The 14,487-nt window shown below is 41.1% G+C and overlaps 1 protein-coding gene across 1 annotated transcript in view; it reads right to left on the bottom strand.

Moving 5' to 3' along the window:
• erfl1 (Ets2 repressor factor like 1) overlaps positions 1–3,936 on the bottom strand; it is an 80,915-nt gene extending 76,979 nt beyond the window's left edge. The window contains exon 1 of the mRNA XM_021308315.2: positions 3,236–3,936. The gene's annotated coding sequence lies outside the window, so the exon portion shown is untranslated. The remainder of the gene's footprint in view (positions 1–3,235) is intronic.
• Positions 3,937–14,487: the final 10,551 nt, after the last annotated feature.

Below are 14,487 nucleotides of genomic sequence, written 5' to 3'. Positions count from 1 at the left end.
GAATTCTGTATATATGGTGCTATGCAAAGAAAAAAATCTGTCCTTGCCTTGCCTATATGTAATAGCTTTGCTCAGTTGTTTGTTTCCCCACATCATTTCCATTTAGAGGTAAAACACTGATTACTCTATTACCGTCTACTTTACATTTAAAGTTAAAAATCACACATTTGCCCTGTAAATTCAGCCTAAATTATCTTTCTAGGATTTTGCAGCAAATCATAAACATTATACAAATAATGACAGTGAGTTCCTGTATTTGTCTAACCAATTCTCTAACCAGTACAATACCAGTGCCATCTGTTTTCTCTTTTTCGGTGATTTCTCGGTAAATCCACTGTTGATGTTTTTTAGTTAAGGTACAGAACATCTGCATTTTATGTTTGCTTCCAGCTACTAGGCAAGAGTTACTGTATTTTCTGAATATATTGTATTTTACTGTGATAATTTAATCCAAATCAAGTCAGTTTCATACTTAAAACCAATCACTTACAATCTAGTTAAAATGTAATACAAATAAATTGAAATCAATTCTATTCTAATAAAAAAATACATTATCAACCCCAAAGGGAGACTAAATGTTGTAGCTCAATATCTGACATTGTGCAGGTTTCTTCAAAGAGTTGTTGTGGACGCTGACGGCTGTGGGCAGGAAGGATCTTCTGTAGTAGTCTGAAGTAGCCTCTGACTAATGAAACTCTGTTTTTGTGTAATAGTCTGATGAAGCAGATCTTCAGGGTTGTCTATAATGTTCACTGTATGAAGTATCTTTCTTTGCACAATCATCTCCAGAGCTCATTGGGTCGAGAAGTGGCGGTGCACCCTGAACAGATCCCCAGTCCATCACGATGACTACAGTCTACCAACTGAACTTCATGTTTATGAAACTGGATTGATCTGGAAAGGTTTAATAATACAAAATATAGATTTGATATTTGGTGTGAAATTGTGCTGAAAAAACAAGTGGAATGGAATTGAAGGGAATCTAGTAGATTAACACCAAACCCTTGGGTGTTAGTTGCTCTATATGGTCATTTTATGCTTAATAGAAGAATTGCTATCAGTAAATTAACTGCAATTACCCAATTTATGGCAATATTCTGTCAAACGAGCTGCCAGTAACCTACTGAAAATTGGTGGCAATGGTAACATATAGACGGCGGTGCTGCCAGTAAGTCACTGTAAAACTATATAGCAACCGTTAACAAGCATCACTTTAAAAAACATATCTCTAAGGTTTTAGATGTTTTGAAAGTAGCAATGAATTGGATTGCTGAGTTCAGTTATTTAAAAGTTTAGCTCAATAATAATCCCTAGGGCCTTATCATAGATGTCAGGAAGTATTGAAAAAAACATCACAATCTGACACTTTGACGAATGGGTTGACTTTAGGTTATCTTTCTGGTAATTTTCTCTTCGAACATTATTGCTGTGCCTAAAAACTGCTTAAATAAACACACCAAGAAGATACAATACAAAGGAAAATATATATATTTATATAAGGCTTTTAAATTAGTTGCTTTGTAGTAGTGCTGCTGAGGACAAGCTTCTCTTTATTTCTATCTGTAATATTCAGCAGATCAATGCAGCTTTTGAAAAGAGGTGGAAAAAGGTGCAAATTATTGATGTGTTTAAATAACTACCGGGAAATGTGGCTCTGTTTGTAGATTCAACACGTAAGGTACTTTGCACATATTTCAGATTTGTTTGTTGTTGCTCAGAAATATAAGCCAAAGCATAACAAAGCAAAAGTTTCAAGCAGCATAGTAAATATGGAAGTGCATGTGTGTTTTTGTGACCTTGCACAACATGAACTTGAAGTCAATGAAGAGGTCTGGCTGAATGTGGTCAGATGACCTTTGTGGACCTCTTACATTGGAGGATGGGGACTAATGAGGAGGGCATGGTTATGATGTATCTGTTAAAAATGTGTCGTTTTTTATTGTGAAGAAAGTTTAACGAAGAAACACTGATGAAAAAGATGCAAGCTACTCGAGAATAATGTAAAAGTAGTAACACAACCTGCTTTAGGATGATATCAAAATATCCTAAGAACAGAAGAGGCCTTGACCTCTGGAGCATATTTTCTAAATGAAATGAAATCAACACAAAGTAGAAAAAAGGAGGAAAATCTTGAAAAGCGGCATCTTATGAGTCCATCGCTGGATGAGTTCACAAAGTCTGTGTGCAATCCTGCATCAAAGCAGCAGCGCTTGAGCGAAGATCAGTGGGACATCAAAGATAAGAGTCTCGCTTCTCTGCTGTCTGTGTTTGGGAAGGGGTTCTTCATAATCATGAAAAACTGAGCGGACCACCCGAGGCCACAACAATGATGCTGCGCTCTCAAACTGAATGAAATTCCCTTTTATCACAGCATCTGCACATTAAATGTGACCACATTTGATTTAAGGTCAGGGATATCCGAAAGGTAATGTTTGTTTGCTTGCAATAAAGTACAAAACACTTGTTCTACAGTGTTGGTTCACTATCAGCTTTAAGGCAGTAGTGCCACCAAGGACGGTAGGGGTTAATGGTGACCCCTTTAAATATGCTGGTAAAAATGTATTTATGCATTTATAACAATTTGTATTGTCAGTTCATGGCCCTTTATTACATGCAACTTTACAGTGTCTGACTTCCCAGTAAACGCGCCAGTCTAAGGAAAGTGTGCCACTACAATATTACAGCGACCCCCTTCTTGTACTCCCTTTCAAAATGTATGCGCCCTTGCTTTAAGGACGCCTTTTATCAACTGCTTGCAGTGCATAACAAATATGTGCTTGTGGCCAATGTTTCTTTCATGTGACTCAAATTAAATAAGTAAATAAAATTGAACGCAGTTGTGCAGCGCGTTGCCGTGCTCTCCGTGTTGCGTTGGATAACTTTTGGATGAGAGAAAGCGTTCCTCTCCAAAGTTCCGCTTCCCCTGCAGCTTTTACTTTTCATCGTGCGTTTGTCCCTGAACTACGTCCCGCGGCACCGCGATACACGTAAAGGCAAATGTAAGCCAGAAACTCTTTCGTTTTAAAGGAGATAGTCGCAAACTTCGAGATGTGTTTGAAGAGAGCCTCTACAAACGTTCACATGCTGCATCGATCGATTTCTGAAAGAGAGGCGCACGGTTTCCCCCTCTCGCCGATGAAATGCATCATATTTCTCGTGAGACTCTAATTTCTGGCAGGTTTCTCAATTATTTAAGCCATATGTCTATAACCGAATAGGGAAGTGAGGTGCTTACCTTCACCGGCGCACCTTCATTGACTTGTCCAGCAGCTCCCTCTTGGGCTGGAATGGGAATCCCGTCGACTTGCGTGGAGGACTGGTGGTAATTGTGCAGTTTTAGGAGATCGGACAGCGCATCCTTCCCGCCCTCTGGATTAAACTACTCTACACTGAAATGATGCATGAGTGTTGTTGTGAGTAAATACCGGCGCGAACGGGAGATAAATTGCGACAGATCTAGAGGCGCGGAACAGAGAGAAAGAGAGAGAGAGAGAGAGAGGAAAAGTTATCTCCAAAAAAAGTTGTCAAGAGAAAAAAAAAATTGACTCCTCTCTAAGCTTGCAGCTGTCCGAAAAAATGGTTTGGTATTACTTTACAGGAGCAGAGCGTGAAGAAGAAAGCAAAGAGATTTTGGTGAGAGGCGCGCACGGGGAGCGATCCGGGTGCATGGGGAGGGATGGAGAGCGCAGAGAAGGCAGGAGGAGGGGGGAGGTAACAGAGAAGGTGCTGAGGCTGAACCTCCACCTCACATCAGCGTCTAAGTTTCTATCAGCTGCAGACTGCGTTCTGCACGCGTTGCCTCGGCTGAAAATTGACCCGCGCGGCGCGGTGAAGTGGTCGCACATGGAAAAATATATGTAGACGGGTGGTGGTGGCCGGGAAAGCGGATCGATCGGGTTATAATTTTGTCCGAAGTCGAGGGGAAAATAAAGTTCACGGAGGAATGAAATCTGAAAACAGATGGCGAATCCCGTCGCCTCTAAATAAGATTCGATCTTCGGGAATGGAGTGTGGATAATATTTGGTTGGACGTTTGATGAAAATGACGGATTTGGTGGCTGGGGGTGGGCAGGTGGAGGTGATGGTGGGTGGGATATGATGTGTCTGGGGACAGAAGCTAAACTTAGGGAGAGGACGACACTGTGTTTTTCAGATCCATCCAAGGATCTCATCCCCTTTCTCATTTGGCCCCAGCGCGCACACAGGACGCCCCCCCCTTCCCCTACCCCCACTTTCCTCCCCCGCAAAGAGGACTGCAGGTGAAGGGAGGAAAAGGAGAGAAAACAAGAATACCAAATAAATGAGAAATTTTCGTACAGGCCCCGCTTCCGTGCGTTCCATGCTAGCAATAACAATTAAATATCGACCGCTTTCCCGGCCGGAGAGAACCTGAGATACCCAGAGACTGCCAAGTACCAAGACACCCCCGCCCCTCCCCTCTTTCCCCCTCTCTCCTCCATCTCTCCCCATCTTCCACATATGCACTCACTCACTCCTCCTCTTCTCGATATCCCCTCCCTATGCACCTTTTTCCCTTCTAATCCAAGTCCATCAGGCCAATCTCTTCTAATTTGGTGTATCTCATTTCTCTTGATTCCATCCCACAACCCATTTCAGCTCCACTTTTATCATTGCTGATTTGAGAGGGTGTGTGGGGGGTTCGGCCTCTGCTACATAGTCCCGTTTTCTGTCGATGCAACAGGACTTCCTCACGCCATGCCTGGTAGTTTGTGAAAATCAATTATGAGATTGAGATTCACGTCTTTCGGCTCAAAGATGTTTGAGCACACGCTCTCTGCGTGGCTCACTCTGTCACGTGTTCACACTCTCTGGCGTGTCAGTTTTTAGGCAGTCGATCAAGGTAAAAAGGAAGGTAGACCATATTTCAATTCATTTTGAAGGGACACACAGTAGAAATGACTTGACTGGGTTTTAAAATGTTATATACTAAAAGACCCACCACTTAATTGCCTTTAAAACAAGTAGGACGATGAACTGTAAGCATATGTGGAAAAATTAGGAATACCCACTCAACAGCTGCTGCCTTTGCCTCCAATAACTTGGCCATTGTTGTGTGGCTTTATAAGTTTCTGATGTAGTTGACGGAGAATTTTCTTCAACTTTGTTGCAAAGTCACCTCATATGTAGTCCCTCACACAGATGTTGAGTGTGTCTTATTGGTCTACAGACCACCCCATAGGTGTATCTGCCTTATTGTACCTTGTAAAGTTTAGCCTTTTTGCTTTAACTGGAACCCCAAGAAAGTCACACCAACCAAAAGACCAAACCATCTACGATAACAAACCAGCTGTGCTTTAGTTCGTCGAGATTTCTGTGCACCTGTTTATTGACATTTCTCTTGAGGTCCCTCTACAGTGTTCCAAACATGTTGAGGTCTGAATCCTTCCTAGGGTTGGATTTGTTTCTTCTTTTTTTTTTTTTTTGCAGCCATTATAGATTTGCTCATCCTTTTGAAAACATGATGTTGCGTGAACCAATTTAAACCAACTTTCAGCTGTTTGAATACTCACGTTTCACACTAAAACTATTTTTATACATGATTCTCAATGGCTGTACAAGTATCCAGCTCCCGTGGCTGTGAAACAAGCCTAAAGCATCACCCCTCCACTAACATTGCTCGCAGTTGTTATGAAGTATCTGTGTTAAAATGTTGTGTTCGATTTTTCACCAAACATTGTGCTGTGAATTATGTTGTGCGCAACCTGTTTCAGAAGTTGCAATGTGAATCTGGAGATCTGTCACACCTGACTTAAGTTGCAAGTAATACAACTAGTGCGATTATCCATGCAAAGCAGTAAGAAATGCCTCTGCATTTTATACATTGAAACACTAATGTTTATAAGACATATTCTAGCTATCCATCCATCTCTCCATTAGTCCAACTCATATATGACCATGTGACACATGTTATGATTAAACATATTAGAGTCTTGTCAAAGGAGAACACTGGAGAGATTGTGATATAAAAGCAGCTTCATTGTTATTTGTTATTTTATTTTTTATTTATCTTCTATGAATTTTGCTGGCTCAGGTTAAAATGTTACATTGTAAGTGAAATTCGTTGCACTCACCTCAGAGTTTCTGGCTTGAAATATTTTTTTTCCGTGGACTCAGTGTGTCAAGTTTCAAGAAGGAAATGAGAGCTACTTCCTAATATGACAAACCTTGGAATCATCATGACCAAACGAAAAAGCAACGACCATGGCAACTAGTGATGGTTTACCATTCAGACAGCCTCATACAGGAGAATAACTGTTAATTTTGGTGCACAGTAAAAGCTCATAAATCTTAGCATAACATGTTGCTTTTGAAGAAGAGGAGAGAGCATAAAATGTTTGAAAAGAGCCCTGTTACACCTGGTGTCAGCACCATGGAGAGATCTCTTATGCCACTGTTGGCTTCAGGACCACAAACAAAGATCACAAGCTGCTGCAGCATAAAAAAATATGAATTATTTGTTTTTTATTTAATTGTATTAGTTTGCAAATCTAATGTTCACAGTTCCTTTCAAACAATGTTAACTTTTTTTTTGGACCTCTGAACTTCCATATTGGGGTAACTGCTGCATGTTCAACTGGGAACTAAGAGAATCTGACTAATGAATGCAAATATGACCATAATGCTGATACAGCATTATGGTCATACAGCTCTGCCATTGTCCTGTCTACCCATAAAATATTTTTCCAAAAGTCTTGTGACTCGTTTGGATTCAGCTTTCCACATTTAAGACATGCCATATACCTTTTAGCAAAAGGGGATTTGACTGCCAATATTTCCAAGCAAGCCAAACTTGATCACATTTTTTGCAGTTGTCCCCTAATAAGATTTACCATTTAACATGTGGTAAAAGACCTGTAGAGTCTGAGATGCATCTCTTGGTTTGTTTTACAGAGCCTTGCACAGTTTGACTATATGGATTCCAAATAAATCTTCTCCCAGGAAGACTGGCAACTGTCTTAAATGTTTTCCACTTTTGACCTATCATTCTCGAATGACAATGGTGGACGAAACTACATCTTTTGACAATGAGAACCAAAATGTTATTTTCCAGAGTTTTAATTTACCCTAACCAAGAGAAACAGACAGAGGACACATTTCTGCAGTTCAGATTAAACTTTGGGGCTCTAGCAATAAACCTGAGATAATGTTACAGCATTTGCACTCTAAGACTGTATTATAACCCAATAGAAAGTCAGAGGAAGTTTTTAATAGTCAGTGACAGTTGATAAAACATTAAGGATTTACTCTCTCTTTCTCCCATAGAGGATAACAGATAAGGATTTAAAAATCTATTACAGTTAACACAAAATAAAAGCTTCTAACTGATCTAATTGAATTCTATCATCTTGAAAAAATATGGATTTCTATCAATGCAGGGTATAGAAAAAACTCCTGCCACAGGCTTTTAGTTTCAGTAGGTTAGATTATAGTAATGGTGATATAATTCCAAAATTTACCATAATAAACAGGATTTCCCTAAATTGATTGGAACCATAACCATTTCCAGAGTGAAAAGAGGGGAATATTTCCTTTTCTGAGGCGATTTCTGTTGTCTTTCCTTCCTGGCATGTATGCTCCAGACCAGAAAACTATAAAACCTTCAGAACCCAGCTGCTACTTTCCCCTTTAATACCAATGAGAGTGTCAAGAAAGTACTACGGCTTTTGACAAACAGCTTTTACGTTTCTGAATGGTATTTACTAAAGAAAAATAAATATGACATTGGCTATGTTTTGTTGAACTTAAAAGTTAGATTTATATGGTTTAAAATCGTCTAACAGCTAGGCATCTTTACTATTACCTGACATGTAGAACCCTTGAACTGAAAAATAATATACTGTGTTTTTAAAATTAGTTGTTTTTTTCCCCAGAAAGCATGCTAGTTTCCACCCATAAATAAAGTGGTTGAATGGAGCACATATATCTGTTTGGAGACCCACATGATTAAATTGCCACCAAATCTTGGCCATCAGCAGCCTGAGATTCAGCACATGTTGACACAGTGGTCTTATTTTAATATATAAATCAGTGGAGTTCATAGTGGGTTCCAGTTTGATGGCCTAAATCTGGCACAATAGGGACACTGGAGTTGTGGGGCATAGCAGCTGATATAAATAGTGTGTTTAGACTGGGAAAGTGTTCCTGTTGTATCTACAAACTACTTAAGTTACCTATTTCTCTCACAGTTGCTCAGCTTTTGCATTGGCTTATGGAATTAATCTATTTTCCGGCAACATGGTTGTGTACCTGTTTGCACTTATTTTCATTAGGAAGCAGGTGATGGGTTCACATCCCAAACGGCACCTTTCTGTGTGGAGTTTGCATGTTCCTGCATGTGTGAGTGTTGTGCGGGTACTTTGGTGTCCTCCAACAGACCCAAAAGCATGCATGTGTGGTATTTGGTCACTCTAAATTGCATTTATTGGATGTAGATGTAGCCTATCCAGAATGTGCATGGCACTTGGTCAATATCCATTGGAGTTTGGCACAAGTTTCCCACAAACCTGCACGGAAAAGATGATAGATGGATTAGTATATTTTTAAGGTTTTATAGTGGTACATTTATGGCCATCATGAATTGTTTTTTTTTTTTTTTGGGGGGGGGGGGGGGGGGGGGGGAAGGGGGGTTCTGTGAGTGACTGTAGTATTTATTTCTGTATGGATTATTCTTCAATGCAAATAAGTTTTCTGCATCCAGTAGGGAACAATGGGTGTTGTAGACTTTAGACTAGGAGAAAAACTGCTACATTCCTCCCAAACAATGTCCTTTCTTTGACCGACAGGGACCCCTTGGATTTGTGCAAACTGTGGAAAGGCTATCAGAGGAGCAGCATTATGTTATCTGAGTCAACTTTTCTAACGAACTCCACAACTATCAAAAGTTTCTCCATCATTTGTCGGTGTCTTCTCTCTTCTTTATATATTTTTTTCCGCCTCAGAACTTCTGTCTGCTCCCACCCAAACTATTCAATTTCTATTTATTTGCCCCTCAGTTCTTCCCTACCCCCACCTCCATTCTAAAACCTAGTCATCCTCCTTTTCATCTCTCCTTTTTTTCACACCTCTCCACATCTCTTCGCTCACCATTAAAAGCCATTCTTCTCCTGTTGTCTCCCTAATTCTCCATCCTGGCGTCTTTTCCTATTTTCTCTTGCACTTCCCTCCACCTCGTTATCTCCCCCATTTGACTTTAATTAGTTAATGCATTAATTATCTACGCCCCAATACCTGCACTATTAACTTACCCTCTCTTCCCCGTGGCTCCCCTCGCTGCCTCACCTCCAGGCCTCTGAGCAGGACGGACGCACAGGCAGGGAGGCACAGCCGTGCGCACGCACAGACGCACACAATTGCTCTCTCCCCGCTCCTTTTCTTACCCCATGCTTCTTTTTCACTCTATTTCTCGCTCTTCCACTCTTTGCCCCCTACCTATTTCCCCCCCTCAAGTCATCTCTCTCCCCCCGTCTATCTCTTTTCTGCCCCCCTACAGCCTCCTCTCCTCTTTTTCTCTCTGTGCCTTGCAGTCGCCTCTGCCGGCTGGTCTCTCTCCCCGGCGACGGAATTATGAAAAATGCGCCCATCGACAGAGCGCCTCAGCTTCGATTAGCCGAGATGGGACATGACAGGCCGCGATCAATACTTATACCGTCCTATAACGTGTCAACTAATGAATCAATCTCGGCTAAATTTTCCATTTTTCAAAAGCCGACGCGAGAGACTGGAATATCCTCTTTTGTAAAGATATTATTATCGATTTCGTCGGCAATTTGACATCGGGGGTAGTTAATTCCACTCTAGAATAAAATTGAAAACACTTGAGATTGAAGTGAGAGAGGGAGAGAGGGGAGCGAGCGAGGGAAGGCGGGAGGGAGAGGCGGGAGAGGAGGGGAAGGCAAGGGCAGGCAGTAAGGAAGGTGGAGACGGCTGTTGACTTGATAAAAGAGAATGGGAAGATGGAAGGAAAGGGAAAAAGTGGGGAGGAAGAAGAGATACAACTGGTGGTGCTGAGGAGACAACGGCAGTCTGTCTATCTATCTATCTATCTATCTATCTATCTATCTATCTATCTATCTATCTTATACATTGCAATGATACAAAGACCTTTACAGCCTTTGTAAAACCCATCTGGCCTCTTTGCAATAAAAACCTGCCACCTTTACGAACTTTGTCCTTTTTTTATTTTGTGCAACAAAGGCGATAAAATGACTGCCGAGCTTTCACTTGGAACTTCCTCCCAGTTTGTCAATTCTTCCGTTTCCAGTTGCTTGCAAAAAATATTCATACCACTTGAACGTTTTCCCATGACAACCGCAAACGTCTGTATAGTTTATTGGGATTTTAGGTGATAGATGAAGTGAAATAGGGGATTTTTTGCCCGCCCATCCCCATCCCTGCCCATCAGATTTTCGGATATGACTTTGACTGGGCCGTTCTAACAGATATATATATATATATATATATATATATATATATATATATATATAGTTTGATATAAACAGCTTGATTGTAGCTCTGGCTGCAGGTTTGCAGTAAATGACCCTCTCTGGAAATTCAATCTTTGCATTAGACTCAATTAGTTTGCAGTTTCTTGTTGTTGTTTTTTTTCCAGGATTGCTGATCCATTTTCCTATTGACTCTAAACCAACATCAGAAGCACTGCTGAAAAAAGACACCCACCATACTGCCTCCACCATGTATCACAGCGGGGTTGGAGTGTTGGGGGCGATGTCCAGTTTTCCACCAAATATAGCATTTTGCACGTAGACCAAAACAAAATTAAAGCACTGGTCTCATATGTCCCCTACAGGGCTTCATGCAAACTGCACACAGGGCTGCCTGTGGCTTCTCACTTGTAAATATATAAAAAAAAATTAAACATTTATCGTCCAGTTCAGAATTATGCACTACCATGTCTTGTATAAAGCCACTGAAGTTTGTGGTTGTAATGTAAAATTTTTCAAGAGGTATGAATACTTTTCCAAGGCACTGTATTGTGCAAACGGATCTCCATGTAGAGACCTTTGGAAAGCTAGCCTGACGAAACGGGAAAGACAATTATACGTTGTGTGTTCAGTCCTTTAAGTCTATGAACTAACTCCAGATTAGAGAAACAGCTCTACATATTAACCAACTTTCTGACATGTTAAAATTGCCCTTTACTGGCTTGTGTGCGCGCGCACTCTGGCGTGCCCGGTTCCGTGTGTGTGTGTGTGTGTGTGTGTGTGTGTGTGTGTGTGTGTGTGAGTAGAGACAAAAGCAAGGCAAAGAGTCAGCATGCGTGTCAGAGTGAAATATAGATGGAGGAGGCCGGTGCGTGTGAGGGTCAGTGAGGTGCAGTGTAACTGTCGACAATCACAGCCTTATTTACCTGTCAAAAACACTATCATCCCACACAGCCCGAGCCAAGCAATTTCTCCTGTCTCTTCCTCCCTCCTCTCCCACTTTCTCTCCCCGTGTCCCTCTCTTGCTCTCACTCTCTCCCTCCACCTCCAATTACAACCCAGAGGGCTATTTCTCTCCAGGACAAAAACACTACCCACAAGCCATCCCTCTCCTTTCCGATAGCCCCCTTACTTTCTCCCTGTCGTTTTTTTTCTACCCTTTTGTCTCTGTCTTTTCCCCCACCGCTCGGCCTCGTTCTTTTCCTCTGCTGAGAGCTGGAGAGTGGAAATGAACAAGCTGTAAACACACACCACTTATCGCGCTGTATGATGTTTTGTATTTGTCGGCGGAGGCTGGAGAGGTGAAGGCTCTGGTATATGAGGCCAGAGGTGTCGGCTACCTTACTAGACCAGCAGTCGAGAAATAAAGATGCGGCAGAGGTTGGAAGGGGGTTTGATCAATGCACCATCTGGTGCTCACTTTACCTTATTTTTTGCTCTAAAACTACAGCTACGACTTGTTGCAGAGCTGTAACACTTAAAGTGTATAACACGTGCTCATATTGCAGACATTCTTCTCTTTTGCCAAACACCCCCCAAAGACACTAAATGTCTCTACGATTCTTCCTATGTATCCTAATTATGTGTCTTGCGCAACGTTTGCACAATTTTTATGCTTCAACAACAAACTGTTCTTTTTTTATTTGGACTTTATATGATGGATTCACACAAAAATGCATGTTAATATTTTTTTAGTAGTGAAAACATCATGCTGTGGGCATGCTTTGTTTTCTAACATAAACAGGGATGCTGGTCAGAGAGTCTAGGAAGATTGATGGAGGGAAATACAGAGCAATGGTGGAAGAAAATCTATTAGAGGCTGCAGAAAATTTGAGACTGGGGCAGAAGCTCACCTTTCTGTTGGAATGTCCCAATCTAAGTCCAGACCTGAAACCAGTTTAGAATCTGTGGCAAGACTTGAAAATACGTTTTGTTTTGGCACTTTTCATCTAAACTGAGTTTAAGCGAATGCAAAGGATTAAAAAGAGCAAAGAAAGTAAAAACTAGCTAGCTTTTTATTTGTAAAACTCTTGCCAGTTATGCACCACACTGTGCTGGTGTATCACATAAAGCCGTGACAAAATGCAGACATTTCTAAGGGTTGTGAATATTTTACTTTACCAACTACAGAAACTAACTGTGACTTCAGAAAATTATTAAAAATATGTGAAAGTGGAGCACCCCAGCACATTTTTCTTAAAGATGAACCAGTTGGATGTTTTTTAGTCGAGTGTAACACCAATTGAAAGATTGGTTGTTGCAGCTAAAGTTGGTAATCCCATTTAGAACCACTTTTTGTTATACTGGATAAAATGGCCCCTCCATCCTGAAAGTAATCGATACATTATGTATTCAGAAAAAAAAGGAGGTTCAAAAAAATAGATCTCTGTGTGAGCTGCAGGCCTGTAAAAACTTTTTTTTTAAGTTTTGGTCCTGCCTACACCCCCCTCTGTCTGTCAGGTTCTGGGGGTATCACCTTATCTATTCATTGTCCCACATGCCAATCATTCTGACGGTCACACATAACGGCAGTGCGCGTGCTTGTTCCTTGTTAGTTTCCACCTGCTGGCTGCGCATGTGCACTTCTAGTGTTTATGCATGTGGTAAGCTTAGTGCTTGACTTTGGTGTTAGCTGTTAATTTTAACTTTGCTGCTCATACCGTATACTTTGAACATGGCTGACAGTTACAAGAAACAAACCTCACACAAGTTTATGAGAAGAAGAGGAAGGCCTCAGTGGAAAGAAATAAGACGCAGCACTAACTGTGCTTGCACAGTTAGTCAAAAAAAATTGGCAACTCTAACTTTAAGTCTTTATCATAAAGAATATTTCCTGATGAAACATAACATCAGTCCATCACACATATTAGAAAATAATACCTGACATTGTCTAATATGGGTTGGATCAGCATGAATTTTCAGATGTATATCACATAGCAAATAAAGCCTTTTTTTTCCTGCACATTTTACCAAAAAGTGACGAGTTTGCTAAGATGTTTATGTACATGAAACATTTATAAATGATTTGATGAACAAAACCCGGCATACATTTTAACTCAATAAATAACATTTGTCTTCAGTGATTTTTTTTTTTAAAGTATGGAAAATTTTTTTTAAATTTCACTATACGCAGATGTTGTGGTTGTCTCTATGACACAGACAGAAACGGCTACCCTGCTTTTCACCATAAAAGTCAAATGTTTTCACGCGTACCCAATTGGCAGAAACTTGGCTGCCGTTTTATTTCCCGAGCGGAGTCTTAACGCTTGCAACTGAAACATGTACACATGTACAAAGACACGAACGCACACACACACACACACACACACACACACACACACACACACACACACACACACACACACACACACACACACACACAGACTTGCACACACAGAGTGATAGAAGAGCTGTCTGTCTTCCTGACCAGCTCTGTGAAAAGGCCATCTGACAAAGCCATTAACAGGGTGGTGTAATGCCTGTGTCTGAAGAGAGCTAAACGACACAAAAAGACATTCATGGGCACTGCCATGACAGGAGAAGCACAGTGACAACTGACTGACGCACTGACTGACTGGAGGGTGTGCTGACTGATAAAGGCAGAGGAACACCGACACCAGAGACATGGCGTGATGGAGACCAGACATATGACATAAAGTGAGAGCGAGAAGATTTGTATGTTCTAAAAGGCTGCCGGATATCTGCACACAGGAACGGGTTAACATATCACCGACTGTGTTGACCCTTAAACCCAAACTTCTTCAAATCGATCGAAAATGTAACTAAACCGGTGCCAAGTTTGAGCCAACAAGGTGTTTGAACACCGTATTTATCAGTAAATATAGCACTTTGCTGCAAATTATAGAGGAATTCAGATCTCATCTTAGGACAGTGGCTCATAATGGATGCACCAATGCAAAGGTGGGCAATAACAGACGGTGAGACAAAAGGAGAGAAGGCGCAGACATTGAAAGAACGGAGACAAAGACAAAACCCAAGACGATGTGTGGAAAACCAAAGCAGA

This window comes from Fundulus heteroclitus, chromosome 3, assembly GCF_011125445.2.
Source record: "Fundulus heteroclitus isolate FHET01 chromosome 3, MU-UCD_Fhet_4.1, whole genome shotgun sequence".
Classification (NCBI taxonomy): domain Eukaryota; kingdom Metazoa; phylum Chordata; class Actinopteri; order Cyprinodontiformes; family Fundulidae; genus Fundulus; species Fundulus heteroclitus.
Note: the sequence above shows the minus strand (reverse complement) of the source record. Positions and strands in the feature narration are given on the sequence as shown.